Consider the following 15,071-nt stretch of genomic DNA (forward strand, 5'->3'; position numbering starts at 1 on the left):
TATTTTTTCGTTTGTAAATTTCGCTTATATGAGTTTTAACTAGTTTTTTCGTTTTAAAATTGCGCTTACAAAACTATAACAACTAAAATTTCGTTTACACTTCTTTTAGCATTTAAAATTCGTGTTCATATGTATAATGCTTAAATAACGTTTCTCAACCTGATTGTATTAGAAATACATCACTTTTGGTATTAACTTTGTTTTTACACTTATAATGCGTTCATTATAGTTAATAAAATATCGCTTTAAATATTACTGTTATTTTAAGATTTCTAATGCATACGTGATTGTAAGGCTATCTATTGTATTGTATGTGTATATACGGTATATTATATATACCTTTTTCTACTTATAATATTATTAATGTATACGCGATTTTAAGGCTAGTTATTCTATTACAAATATATAAATTATTTTATTCATGTTATTTGGAGTGAAGTATTTTAAGGATTAAATATATTATTGTTTATATGTGTTTAGCGTGTTTGTGCAGTGGGGATGGTTAGGTTTAGGCATTACTAGGGGGTCTAGGGGTTAGGGATAGGTACAGGTAGGGTTAGGTATAGTTACAGTGCGATATACACCACCAGGGGGGTGATTCGTTTTAGGCACCACCAGGGGGGTGGTTAGTTTTAGGCACCACCAGGGGGGTGGTTAGTTTTAGGCACCACCAGGGGGGGTGGTTAGTTTTAGGCACCACCGGGGGGTGGTTAGTTTTAGGCACCACAAGGGGGGTCTTCGGTTTAGGCACCAACAGGGGGGGTCTAGGGGTTAGGGATAGGTACAGGGAGGGTTAGGTATAGTTACAGTGCAATATACACCACCAGGGGGGTGGTTAGGTTTAGGCACCACCAGGGGGGTGGTTAGTTTTAGGCACCACCAGGGGGGTCTTAGGTTTAGGCACCACCAGGGGGGTCTTAGGTTTAGGCACCACCAGGGGGGTCTTAGGTTTAGGCACCACCAGGGGGGGTCTTAGGTTTAGGCACCACCAGGGGGGGTCTTAGGTTTAGGCACCACCAGGGGAGTCTTAGGTTTAGGCACCACCAGGGGGTCTAGGGGTTAGGGATAGGTACAGGGAGGGCTCTGTGTGAGAGTAAGGTTAGGTATAGTTATAGTACAATATATGTAATATATACAATTTATTACATTATGTGTATTTACACAAAGGCGGGGGGTCTAGGTGTGAGGGATAGGGATAAGGAGAGATATCTGTGACCCTAAAGTTAGGTATAATTGTAGTAAAATACCTGTAAAACCTACCATTCTAGTACTATGCTTAATCTAAGTGTAAATATCGTTTTTGCTATAGACGCTATTTGACGTTTCATTTCAGAATTCATTTACTGTTATAGACGGTATTTTGCCATTTCATTTCCGTTTATTTAACCTATTTAGCACTAAATTATCGTTTATAACCTCTTAAACGAAAAATATGGTTTTGCATTCAAACTTACAATTTCGGCTATACTCCGCGCCCTTTTTTCCAGGCGCCCTTTTTTGATATACGCCATACACTCAGCTTCCTGCCTGACTGCTGACCTACTCCACGGCTGGTAAGTGATACTTACCAAACAGCCGAGACGTATCAAGACTGTATAGCGCCCATGGCAAACACTGAGTTTGCGCCCCCCCTTCTTCCCGCACTACCGCATCCCCCATGTTCGTCACCTCCGCATCTTGTGCCTCCAGTCTCCTGCACCCCGCCCGCTGGCTCTCTGTCCTTGCTATCAGACTTTAGATTAGCGGCAAGAGGAGAGACAGAGAGGGTGCACACTTCTCGCCCGATGCGCTTCCCGATGCGCTTCAAATGCAGGAAGTGACTGATGACGTCACTTCCGCATATGATGCGACGGGTGGACAGTGTGCGTACTCTGTCTCTCCTCTTGCTGCTAATCTAAAATCTGACAGCAGGGACAGAGAGATGGCAGGCGGGGGCGCGGGAGACTGGAGGCATCGAGCACCGGGGCGCGAGGCACAAGATGCGGAGGTGGCCAGCAGCATGGCCCTCATGGGAAGGAGAGGGGGGCGCGGGTGACTTGAGGCATCTGGAACGGGTGGCACAAGATGCGGAGGTGGCCGGCAGCATGGCCCCCATGGGAAGGAGAGGGGGGCGCGGGGACCGGAGGAATCTGGAATGGGCGGCACAAGATGAGGAGGTGGCCGACAGCATGGCCCCCATGGGAAGGAGAGGGGGGCGCGGGGACCGGAGGAATCTGGAACGGGCGGCACAAGATGAGGAGGTGGTGGGCAGCATGAGGGCAGGCATGGCACCCATGGTGCACTGTCGCCCATGGCACTAGCAATGCCTGCACCCCTCTAGCTCTGCCACTGTCAAGCAGTGCTTAGTGAACTGAATCATGTTTGTTTGGTAAATTACCAAGCCGGTCATTATTGGCTGCCTCAGTCAGTCCTGTTAGTCAGCTGCCTCAGTCAGCTGCCTCAGACAGTCCTGTTATCCTGGTTTGTTTGTTTTTTTTTTTCAATAAAAATCTGATTGGATATGTTGAAAAAAATCTTCATATTTGATATAACAGAATAATCTAACTAAATTATCTAATTAAAAAAATAAATAAAAAAAAATTGTAAAAATTGTTTTATAAGGGCCCATTCACACTTAAACGGGAATCACTCAATTCCTGTTCACCGCAAACCGCTAATGGTTTTTAAAACCGCTTAGTACATGGTTTGCTATGGAAATGTTCTCACTGCAGCGATAACGGGCGTTTTGCGATAATCGCAAATGCGTTACATGCAGCGTTTTAGCGGCGATTCTTGAGCGATCACGATTAGCATGTATAGAACTGCTAATTTCCATCGCTCCCAAAACGCTACAGTGTCCAGTGATTTTTCCACGTTAATTGCGGAAAAATCCCTCTCGCAAAACGCTAGCGAAAGGTGTGAAAGGGGCCTAAGGGAGAAAGATGTCATGTATGTAGAAAATAAATTCATTAAAATCAGTTTAAAAGGGACGAAGAGGTGGCCTTAGTAGGACACAAGTTCAGATTTCAATCTGTCCATCCAAGTAATAACAAAGGCGCCAAGCTTTTGTTACTTGGATGGACAGATGCTCCACAATTTTGCCCAAGGAAGTGGGTAGTCCCTTGAAATGCGTGGTAGGAGGTTTTTGTTTCCTGTATTTTTATAATTATGAATAATAAAGAAATGTTTGTTTGAAATCTTAACACCTTGGGTCCTAACTGGAGGTAAGTCCACCTCTACCTCCCTTTAACATTTATTTTAATGACTTTTATTCTACATTGGTGCCTGGTTCCCATTTGCATGACATATCAGTATCCACCCTTGGTCGAGGGGTGCATCCCCTACTTCTTACTACAGAGAGCTACTTCTTAAAGGGAATCTGAAGTCAAAATAAACGTACAGCTAAGAAATAACAAACAAATAAACACAGAACATTTATATCGCACTTTTCTCCTGGCGGACTCAAAGCGCCAGAGCTGCAGCCACTAGGACGCGCTCTATAGGCAGTAGCAGTGTTAGGGAGTCTTGCCCAAGGTCTCCTACTGAATAGGTGCTGGCTTACTGAACAGGCAGAGCCAAGATTCGAACCCAGGTCTCCTGTGTCAGAGGCAGATCCCTTAACCATTACACCATCCAGCCACCACAAACATTATTAGCACAGCTTGTAAAAACAAAACAGAGGACACCGAGAACCCAATAGTGCAATATTGTCTGGTAAGCTCAATATATATAAAAAAATGTCAAAGGTTCTTATACTCACAAAGGTGGGTTACCATCAGGCGACCACTTGACAGGCAGGTGGGGAGTATTAGTACCTGACCCCACTCAGGTATAAAAGTCGCTCTCTGTAGATAGGAAAATGGGGAAAGAACCCCTCCACCAGGGGTGGACTCAATAGTGCTGTAATATGTACGAACAGAGGCTCCAAGCAGAGTAAAACAATGTTCTAAAAATGATAAAAAGAGGGAAGTCGAGGTGGACTTACCTCCCTCTAGTAGTGGACATATACTCAAATGCAGAGTAAAAATATACAATTTATTCACAACTCCATAAAATCGCAACGCGTTTCGCGGTCAACAGTCCCGCTTCATCAGGCAGTATAGGAGCATATAAAACTGGTTCAGGTCCATAAAGCGTGTGAGCGCCTCTGTCCGGAGTGCCCGGAGGAAACCCACATAGACATGGGGAGAACATACAATTCCTTGCAGATGTTGACCTGGCTGGGATTCGAATTGGGGATCCAGCGCTGCAAGGTGAGAGCGCTAACCACTGCGCTACCGTGCTGCCTACATTTTGGAAACTTTGTGCAACCTTCCCTAACTTCTTTCAGCCCCTTAAAACTATATAGAAAAAAAAAAACATGGCGAGGTATGCTCAACTGCTTTATAAAGATGAAATGGGTACCAATTTTCACTTATTTCCTAGAACTGAAGTTTCCATGGGGTGGTCTGCATCAGCAGTTTGTCAAAAGTTCCACTTTATCTCAGCACCATCCTCTTACAATGAAAATACCTTTCTGGGAGCAGATAGTCTGTAATCTATGAAAACACAGCACTCGACAGACTCCATATTTGTCATGAGTCCACCGCCTGCTCATTCCGAGTCTGTTCAGTAGGCATCATCTAGATAAATGGAGGCATCAAAGCACCATTAATCTGCATTTCTTTGGATGTGGATAAATGAAGACTCTCTGCTGACCAGCAACAAAATGACAAGACAGGTAAGCAGGAAAAATTAGTCCACGCAGAGTAGAAGTTAAAGTGCAAAAAAGTTGCACAGTGATTCGTGGGCAAGTATGGAGCACCGTAAGAACTGTGACGTCACCAAGTCTAGGACAAGTTCTCCTGCTGCACGGGGCCCTCTAGGCCTTAGGCCTCGTTCACATCATTTAGCGCAGATGGATGTGCGATCGGAACGCAACGCGTCCGATCGCACGCCATCTGCGCTACTATGCGCTGCGCTGCAGATCCCATTCATTACAATGAATGGGATCTGCGCTGCGATTACCAAAAATGCGTGCAGCACGCGATAGCGCAATCGCGCTGCCACGCAGCGCATATGATGGGAACGGTAGAAGGGCTGTCTATGCCCTTCTACCGTTCTTGCGCGTCGCACACTATGCGCGCTGCCAAAATGCGCACAGCAGCGTGTATAGTCTGAACGAGGCCTTATGCTAGGTACACACCATGCATTATTTTTCGGTCAATTTTCCATCCGATCTATTAGATTCAATTTTCCCGTCGATTTCCCGCTCGATTCTCTTATCTATTTCCATTCACTTCTATGAGAAATCGACCAGAAAAGCCATCGTTAATATCGGACATGACAGAAATGATCTATCGAACCATCTACCTGACACAAAATTGTATGGTGTGTACCTAGCATAAAAGGGAACCCGAGGTGAGAGGGATATGGAGGCTGACATGTTTATTTCCTTTTAAATAATGCACATTGCCTGGCTGTCCTGATGATCCTCTGCCTCTAATACTTTAAGCCATAGACCCTGAACAAATATTCATATCAGATGTCTATGATAAATCTGACAAGATTAGCTGCATGCTTGTTTCAGGTGTGTGATTTAGACCCTACTGACCAGAAAGATCATCAGGACTGCCAGGCAACTGGTATTGTTTAAAAGGAAATAAATATCGCAGCTTTCACAGCTCTCAGACTGTAGGTTCCTTTGAAATTAAACCTTTAAAATGTTATGCAAACCTAAATAACCCTTCAGGCCAAAGTTGCAGGATGTGAAGTCTCCAAGGAGATGCCATTTTGCGAATTGTAAATACTGATAATTACCATATATGGAGATCTTATGTTTCTAAGTGACTTTTGCCGCTTGCTGCAGATACTAAAGGGTCGTTACTGCCTCTAATGGGTTGCTTATATGACTGGTACAGCCAGAGGCTAAATAGTTGCCTGCTGGACCAAACAACCTGGCATTAAGCTTTGGTTTAACAGGACACTTTAAAGCTGGCCTGTACAAGTTAATAACACAAATGTTGTGATTCTGGATGACTGGGTTTATTGAGAATTTATGTTCCATCCTGTATGGATCATCCGGTTTTCACCTGATCATTGTTAGCTACTAGGAACGGTCAATGAGATGTTAAGTGAAATATTTCAAGGTACTATTAATCCGTGTTGATGACATTTTTATAAGAATACTAGAAATAAGCCGTCTGTTAAAAAACGGGTGCTAGGGCTCGCCCGCGACCCCCCTAAACCCCTTCTCCAACCTTACCCACGCAAAACCGTCCCAACTGCTGAGCTCCTGTGCACGCGCATGGCCGCACTCTCTAGACGTGAGCGCACCGCCGCACGCCCCCTGCACTCGTCCTCTTGCTGTCCCAAGTCCGCACATGTGCACTGGCAGAAACGCACGGACACAGGGACATGGGAGGACGCATGGACACAGGGGTTTTATTATTTAGGATAGGCAGCTGGGAAATGCACTAATCAAATACAGCAGGTGCATTTCCAGCTGGATAAATCAACTTGTGCATTTTAACCTACCATCACTACAGGGAGTATAAGCCCATTACAACAGCAAGTGCTGTCTATACGGCAGATCATAAATACTGACAGATAGGTCAATTTCTATGCTACATAGCTCTCTTGGTAAGTGTGTAAACTCTCACCCCCCTTCCCTGCCAACAGAGTCTGGAACACTGCTGTGATGCAGCAGTCAGAGGTGCCCCCAGTACTAGGTAACACCCAGTGTAGGTAGCCAAATGAAGTCCCCAGGCTTTAGGTAGTTAGACCTAGCCACCCCAGTATAAGTAGCTAGATGTAACCCCCATGGTCAGGGGTGATGCTAGGATACTGAAGGATCCGGGGCACTTTTGGGCACTCCAGATGAGAAATGGGTGAGGCCATGTAACTGAGGTTGTGGGTGGAGTCAAATTTACATAAAGTTAGCAGTAGTCAAAGTAGGCCTGCCTAGCAAAATATTGGATGAAACCCCTTTCTCCATTAATTCAAAAAAAAAAAAATATGCAGCATATCACATAAATAGGCAGTGTCACTTACACATAACTAGGCAGAGTTACATGGCTTCTGTAGTGGGTGGTCTGGCTTGCCTGATGCTGGGTTGTCTGGCAGGACCTCCCATAACATTCCCTGACCTTAATCTAAAGGACCCCATGCTCCCACAGGCCTCCCATTGAGGCACCGCAACTCCAAGCATGCCCCCATAGCAGAACCACAGCTCCCTGCATTTCACCATAAAGGCATCAAAGCATCCAGCATGGCATCACAGCACCCACTATGCCCACATACTGTAGAGGCACCATAGCAACCAGCATACCCCCATTGATGAACCACAGCTACCAGCATGCCCACCATTGAGGCAACGCAGTTCCCAGCAAGCCCCCATAGAGGATCCAAAGCTCTATGGGGGCATGCTGGGTGTTTTGGTTCCTGTATGGGGGCATGTTGGGTGCCGTGATGCTTCTATGGGGTATGCTAAGTGCTGTGGTGCCATGCTAGGTGCTATGGTGCTTCTGATCGGCATGCTGGGTGCTGTTTAGTGCCATGCTGGGTGCTGTGGTGCCTCTATGGGCCATGCTACTCTGCCTGGGTGACATTGGGGGCAATCCAGATTAGATCCGGGTCACGTGCCACTGATCTTTGGGGCTAGCAACGCCCCTGCCCCTGGTAACCATGTTGTGGGGCAGCTGTACACATACAGCCCAGACCGCCCAGAATGATCCAATCGGCCAAGAATAACCTAGCACGTGTACAAGGCTGTAGCTTTGTGGAGCATTTTCAAATATAATAACAGTTTAAAAGTTACCAGGACCAATGTGTCTGTATGGGAAGAGAACAGAATGGCTGATAAGAATACAGTGAAAAGTTAAGCTCCATAAAAACTCCATAAAAAAAAAAGGTTCTTGGCCAAAACGGCCAAACAGGACCGCCTTTGCCAAGGATCTTGTATGCATATGGTGGCCGCAATGTATTAGCATGCTAGATTATCTTGCCTGAGCACAAGCTGAGGCTGCTCTCCTTTTTACCCCTCCCACCTTGTCCTGCACTGCACGTCCCTCTGTCCTTATCCATAGCAACAGAATGCACCACTTGTATACAGGCTAGCATCGCGTCTGTACAGCACTTGGCATCAAACTGTTGCCTGAGTCCCGTATGTACGCAGCTTTACTGAGGATACTGGGTAGTTTGCATAGCTAAGGAGCTATGGGCCCCAGTGCAAGTTTTACATTGGTCCCCAGTGCTGTGGGTTCGGTACAAAAATCATCCGACTTCTCAGTTTATAAAACCAGACTCCGACTCCAGGTACCCAAATTTGCGCTGACTCCTCCTATTAGTCTAATAATTTTTACCAGGGCTGCAGAGCTGGTACAAAAATAATCTGATTAGTTTATTGAAGCCACCGACTGACTCCAGGGCCCATATGCAATTCCCTTTTTCACCTGAGTTTTCTCCTAGGAGATAATTTTTCATGTTCTATTTAAAATAACTTTCCAGTACTTCTCCACTGAAAAAGTACTGAAAAGTAGGTGAAAAAGTACTGTCAAAATAATTTTGAGTATTTTCTTGCTTTCTGGTGGCTTAAAAGGCATTTTATTGACAAGTTTAAAAGTGTCACCTTGGAGAAAACGCAGGAGAAAAAGTGAATTGCATATGGGCCCAGGTATCCAAAATTGCTCTGGCTCTTCAACTCCAACTCCACATCCCTATTGCCCCCCCCCTCCCCCCTAAGCACTCTAAACAAGGCAATTGACAAGGTGCACCAAAACCGGCCAAGTGTCAGAGGGATGGGGGTCAGTTTGTTAATGATCCCTACTTTTCAAATAATCTGTAGAAGTGATTATTACCAGCACAGGACTAATAATAGAGCTAATAATAGAGCTAATAATGCGGTTGAGGGAACGCCCCTCAGGCCCAAGGGCCCCAATGCAGTTGCAGCCTCTGCACCCCCTAATGCTACGCCACTGGTAGTTTGTTATATACGTATGTGTCATTGCACTTGGCCTTTAAAAATTCATCATACTTTCCCTTTAAAAAGTAATAACTCCATCTCCTTCCCAAGCCGCCCTTGCTTGCTCTAATCTATCTTTGGTATATCAGTCACATGCAGTGCTATTTTTTCTTTTTTTTTCATCCCTTTCAGGGTTCCTTAAATCTTTCGGCTGATTTTTGCCTTGTGACAACCTCTCCCCGGCCTCCTTAATTACACATTTCTTATCGAATTATTGGAAACAAGCTGACGCAGGGCGTTTGAAAGCATAACGCATCTCGGCGACGCACGCACTTGCAGGGAATTTTCAGCTTTCATTTTCCCCATGTCACTCTCTTTTAGTTTGCAGCGAATATAATGAGAGCGATAATGAGCTTTTGATGCTGTTGAGGGCCTCCCCGCAGCGTGTCCCTGCCACAGACATCCATTACTGCCGCTAACTCAAGCTTAGCCGCTGCAGCGGAGGGAACAGCGCACATGGAGGCTAACAAAACACAGGAATTAACTTTTCGGAATCTACTAAGCCTCCAGGTGCTGGTTTTTGGATGTGAAACGGAAAGGATATTAAAAAAAATCATTTCCTGCCTTTTGTTGCAATATATCACTTTTTTTTTCTTTTCTTATAAGATCTTGCCGAAACTTTTTTAAGGCTCTGTATTTCAAAGGATGTATTTAACTGACTAACTTGATAATTAAGCTTTAACTTCTGCGTGTGCCCGGAGGAAATCATTGCGGCGAAGTACAAGAACAGTATAAGCCAAATATTTTAAAGGGTAAATACTCTTTCATTTAAAAAATGGATTTTAAATATATCAAAGCTTCATAAACTAATTTGTAGTTTAAAGCAAGTTCCCTGATGATTCCCCGGGTAATCATGGCCAGTTCTAGACTTTTAGCAGCCTGAAGCAATATATTGTGAAGACCTCACCGATGTGTGTGTGCAAAGCCAGAGAGAAAAGACATATCGAGCTGTACGTGGCAGGCACTGGCACTACGCTTACCTCCCTTTGCTTCCTCCAATACGGCATCTCCTCCCTGTTGGCCCGAAAATTCCTGGCTATGATCCCCAGGATGCCGGTTATGTGCTGCACCGGCGCCGCATCACTTTCCCGCTCTCAGCAGATTAACGATGAGATCACCTGCCGCACCTTAAGTCCTGCTTGCTCTCTGACTACAGTGGTGCTTCATGTGACCCGGCAGCACGTAACAAGTCACATGAGGCACTGCTGTAGCCATAGATACAGGACGCTGGACACTGGTTGAACTCGATGGACGTATGTCTTTTTTCAACCAAAATAACTATGTAACTATGTAACTATGTAACAATGGAGATCCCATCGCTGGAACACTGAGAGCAGGCGAGTGAAGCGGCACCACATATCTAGGTAGGAGGAGATGAGGTGTGAAAGGAGGGGGGGGCATTTGGGGAGGGGAGCTACCTCTTGCCGCCCTCTAATTTTTGCCACCCTGAGGCACGTGATTCACGTTGCTTCATGGAAGAACCGCCCCTGTGGGTAATATAGAAACAGAGCATGAGATGAAAAAGTCTGTAACCCACTAAGTTAGCCACAGTGAAAGGGCTCAATTTTCATTCATTCCAGATGAAATAAGGAAACGGGGAACTGAGAATGAGGCGCATAAAGCTTATTCACTGGTCAGTGAAGCCACCCATCACAACGAAAGACCATTATGGACACTCTAAAAAGGAAAAGGGGAGGAACTTACTTATGGCAATTTAGCCTAACATTCTCCTGGCTGTATCTCTCGACCAAAAACTTTTCTCATGTGTTTTTCTCTGAAGGTAACCTCTGCTTATGTTCTTTATCATTATGAGCTTGGTTTATATGCTTATTTTATATTAACTCTGGAATAATCTATCAGCAGGACGTGGCATGTGAATGGTTAATCAGACATGCATGCTTCTTTTATGTGTAATAAATGGACGATTGCACAAATCAGGAAGCAGTATTTTCAGCATCTCTGGGGACAGCTGGATATGGTAAGCCCTGAACCAATAACGCAGAGAGATGTGAATTCTGGTAAGTATTGTGAACTGCTACTATGGCTATCAACAAGCTTTAATAAAAGTGGATTGAAGTGGACCTAAAGTCCTGCACAGGACAGTAGGATAGCATAGAGAAATGCACACTGTATGTATTTAGAGAGTTTAGCCTGTCTAATTCCCCCTCATCTGTGACTAATCACCACTGTAATTTGATCTCTCAGCTGTGTCAGCTGCCTACCTTTGAACAAGCATGTAATTTGTAAACACAGGATGTCAACCCTATAGCTGGTTCCATGAAAGCAGGAAGTAGTCACACTGCAGATTTATTGCAGGATGTCTATCTGATGTAAGAAATGTTTTTTGTTTAAAGGTTATTATGCTGTTGCTTATCTTTTAGAGCAGAGAGGACGTTCTGAGTTCAGGTCCACTTTAAAGTAGACCTGAACTCAGAACTCCTCTCTGCTCTAAAAGATACACAACAGCATAATAACCTTTAAAAAAAAACATGCATTTGTTACAACTGATACAAATCCTAAAATAAATCTGCACAGTTTCTATTTCCTGATTCATGGAAGCAGACCTATTGTTTACAGCCTGTACTTTCAAATGGGCTTATCTGCCATAGGCAGTCATGTGACACAGGGGAGGATCAAATTACAACTTGTGATTAGTCAGATGAGGGGGAATTAAACAAGCTGAACTCTCTAAATACATACAGGGTGCATTTCTTGATGTTTTCCTTCTGTGCTGTGCAAGAGTTCAGGTTCACTTTAAACATTGAAAACACATTTACAACTGAAAGTAGAAAACACATAGTAGTGATGGGTCGTTCGCGAACGAGCCGGCTCCAAGAGCCGGCTCTTTGCTGCGAACGACAAGAGCCGGTTCTCAGTTTCAAAAGAGCCGATGCCTCAGCCGCCCCACACAGCCCTGCTTTGGTCTGTAATAAAGGGCGCTGAGGCATGCTGGGAGATGTAGTCCTCGTCTCGCAGCTTTGTAGGAGTGTATGGGGCGGAGCAGAGCAGTAGCAGGAGGGATAGCACCAGTCAGAGAAGCAGTCTGGAGTTGTCATGGAGACAGGGGCGGGGCTTTTTACTCCGATTCTGAGTGGTGTCTAGTGATATTTAATGAAGAGCCGATTGAGAGCCGTAAGAGCCGGCTCTTTAATGGGAGCTGATTAAGAAGAGCCGATTCTCCGAGAAGAGCCGGAATTCACTAACACATAGCAGATGGCTGCTGGACATGCGGAGCACAGTCAACATAACAAGGCCACATGGCTTGGCAGACTAACAAGACAGCCTTGCCTTGCAGCACTCAAGTCCAAATATTAAATCCCACATGGGATACCATTTGCATGGACTCTGCATGTTCTCGCTCTGTTTGTGGGGGTTTCCACCCACATCCCCCCCCCCCGTTATTGCAGAGGCCGATCACCTGCAGTAATGCCCCTGACCATATCTAGACCGTTTCTGTACTAAAAGGCAGATATCCACAAAAACAAAACACCTACCCTACACTAAGGCCCAGTTCACACTTGGAATCACATAACGTGATTGCAATCATCTAGCAATCGCAATTGCTATTTTGCATTGAGATTTTTGGCGATTTTGCCGCAATTGCGTTTTTGCAATACACAATTCAGTGAATGAGAATCACAACGCAACCACTCAGAAAATGCTGCATGCTGCACAATTGCGATCGGCAGGAGTTGCAAACGCTGCAATCTGAATAGTCTCATAGGATTACTTGTGCTGCAGTGTCGGCAATCAGCAAAGTGGAAACCGCCAGCTAAAAGTACCCGAGTGAGAACGGGGTCTTAGAGAAGCCCACCACGCCCATCATACTCCCGTCACACAATGACATCATCCCCTCCAAGAGGACTGCGCTGTTTCTCCCTTCACCTCACCAGCCTCCAGCTGTCCACATGCTGCCCCATTCATGGATCATGCATCTCTTTTCTAGAGAACAGGGGGTGGAAGAGATTAAGAGTTCATACACACCAAAAATGACTTTTACTACTCTGCATGCTTTACCACGATTGTGGGGGCAATCAGCATTTTTAAGCGGGACTGCGGTGCTATTGCGATCCCCAACCTGAAGAAAAAGAAAAGTACTTTTTAAATGAGAGATTGCTAAACGAATCCCACAGTACCACGTTTGCCAAGCCACTTTCATTCACTTCTGTTCATTTACCCAACTGCAAACGCGGGAAAAATGCTGCAGGCACTACCTTTGAAACTGGGTGAAAATCAAATCGCACTACAGTACTGGGAACAGAACACAATGATTATTATGTTAATCATAATGCCCTTGCAAATTGCAAAGTGCATAAACTTTGATTATTTAACCGACGCTCAAGCAGCATGTACAGGCTCAAACTGGCAACCCAGCCCTGTTCCCACGCATAAGCCCCGAAAGTTACCTCACAATGCCTAATGTTGTACCAAACTGAAGCATGAGGCTTTGTAAAATACAACACGCTTCCTTGTCCAACTAAATACATGCGAGCACAGCATCGTTCGTATTTCAGCAGCTTCTGTAGAGGGGTGAGCTGTGTCACACTGACTGCCCTCAGACAATCAATGAGGTGCAGGAATGTGGGAGGGGAGAGAACAAGCGTCCCTCTCTTCAGCAATGTACCAGAATAGAGCCAGGCTGACTGAGATGCATTACAGCAGAAACATTTATGATTGTAATGGAAGGCTTGCAATGCAGGGTCGGGATGTAGACTACATAATAAACACAGAGCAGTGGGTAAATGGAATTTGACAATCCCACTTTAAAAACTTTCCAGAGTTACTAGCAGATGAAGTTCTAAACAGAGATTTCATAACATAAAAAAATAATTGAAAACATATTGATACATGAAAAAGTGCCTAACCTAACAAATGCCGTAAATAAAACCAAAATTAATTTTAAAAAATCACTACAGTTTAAATTCCTTTTAAAGGCTGCAAACATTGCAGCTCTTTTCTATACAGGCGTTAAACAGAAGGAGTTAAATGTATTCCTTTTGGGTTCCCAGGCGACCATAGGGTGACTCGCAGACGCCACACGATCGAGAAACATGGAACTCGACAAGCTGCGTAAAAGCCACCAGGCAAAACTATTCTAATGTAAAACTAACAATTTTATTCACGCCACATTACCACCTCGGCAGATAGCGCTATCTTAAAAAGTACAATTTTCGGAACGCCACTGAGGCCGAGGAGAGGGAACATTAAATGATGTTCTCCATCGATAAGCAGCTGCTGAAATTTCCCATAAAGCGGTGGAAGTAATGTCGAGGGGAAATGAATTGGCATGGTGGCTGAGACTTGGGTGACTCCAGGAGTTTGAAGTTCGCTCTGCCCTGAGGGGAGCCCCTCCCTTGCTGTACAGCGGTCAGATATAGATGGGCTGCAGTATGCAGACTACATACACTGGATGTTTACCATTTAGCCTTATCTAACTCTGGGAAAATAGCTTTTAATGTGAAGAGGAAGGAAGACAAATGTACTGCGCTTTTCATTCTTTCTTAGGAACTCAGGCCTCATTCTGATGACACTTCCATTCCTGGTTTCATTAGCCATGGAAATGGCTGGAAAAAATTACCAATAATAATAATGTATGGTAATGTTAGAATCAGTTCACATGGGAAGTCCTTCACAGTTATTTTGTCTATATCATATTTCCACAATTACAAAAAAAGACACAATTTACAAAAATATATCCAAATGCAGTGCTTAAAGGGCACGTGAAATGAAAGGGATATGGAGGCTTCCATTTTGATTACCTTTTAAAGAATACCAGTTGCCTGGCAGCCCTGCTGATCTTTCAGGCAGTTAGATAGAAGAGAAAGTCCGGCACTGCAGTGAACTGATTGCATTTATTCCATGTCGGGCTGCATCAATAAAAGTTAAAGGAATGGTGATAAACAGTACAGTCCTACCATTAGGTGAAGAGGATGGGAGCGGGTGCAGGGTTTGAGACGGGCAGCCTAATCGCCGTTTTGCACGGCTGTGCTTCTTCTGAGGCTCGACCACGCTGTACTGTTTATCACCATTCTGTGATTCTTAAACTTTTATTGATACAGTGACATGGAATCAATAAGACACATCCCACAAA

The 15,071-nt window shown here is 44.7% G+C and overlaps 1 protein-coding gene across 8 annotated transcripts in view; it reads right to left on the minus strand.

Moving 5' to 3' along the window:
• The window catches only part of DSCAM (DS cell adhesion molecule), a 635,668-nt gene that overhangs the window by 234,685 nt on the left and 385,912 nt on the right, over positions 1 to 15,071 (minus strand). The window lies entirely within an intron of this gene.

The sequence above is a fragment of the Hyperolius riggenbachi genome, chromosome 2 (assembly GCF_040937935.1).
Source record: "Hyperolius riggenbachi isolate aHypRig1 chromosome 2, aHypRig1.pri, whole genome shotgun sequence".
Lineage (NCBI taxonomy): Eukaryota > Metazoa > Chordata > Amphibia > Anura > Hyperoliidae > Hyperolius > Hyperolius riggenbachi.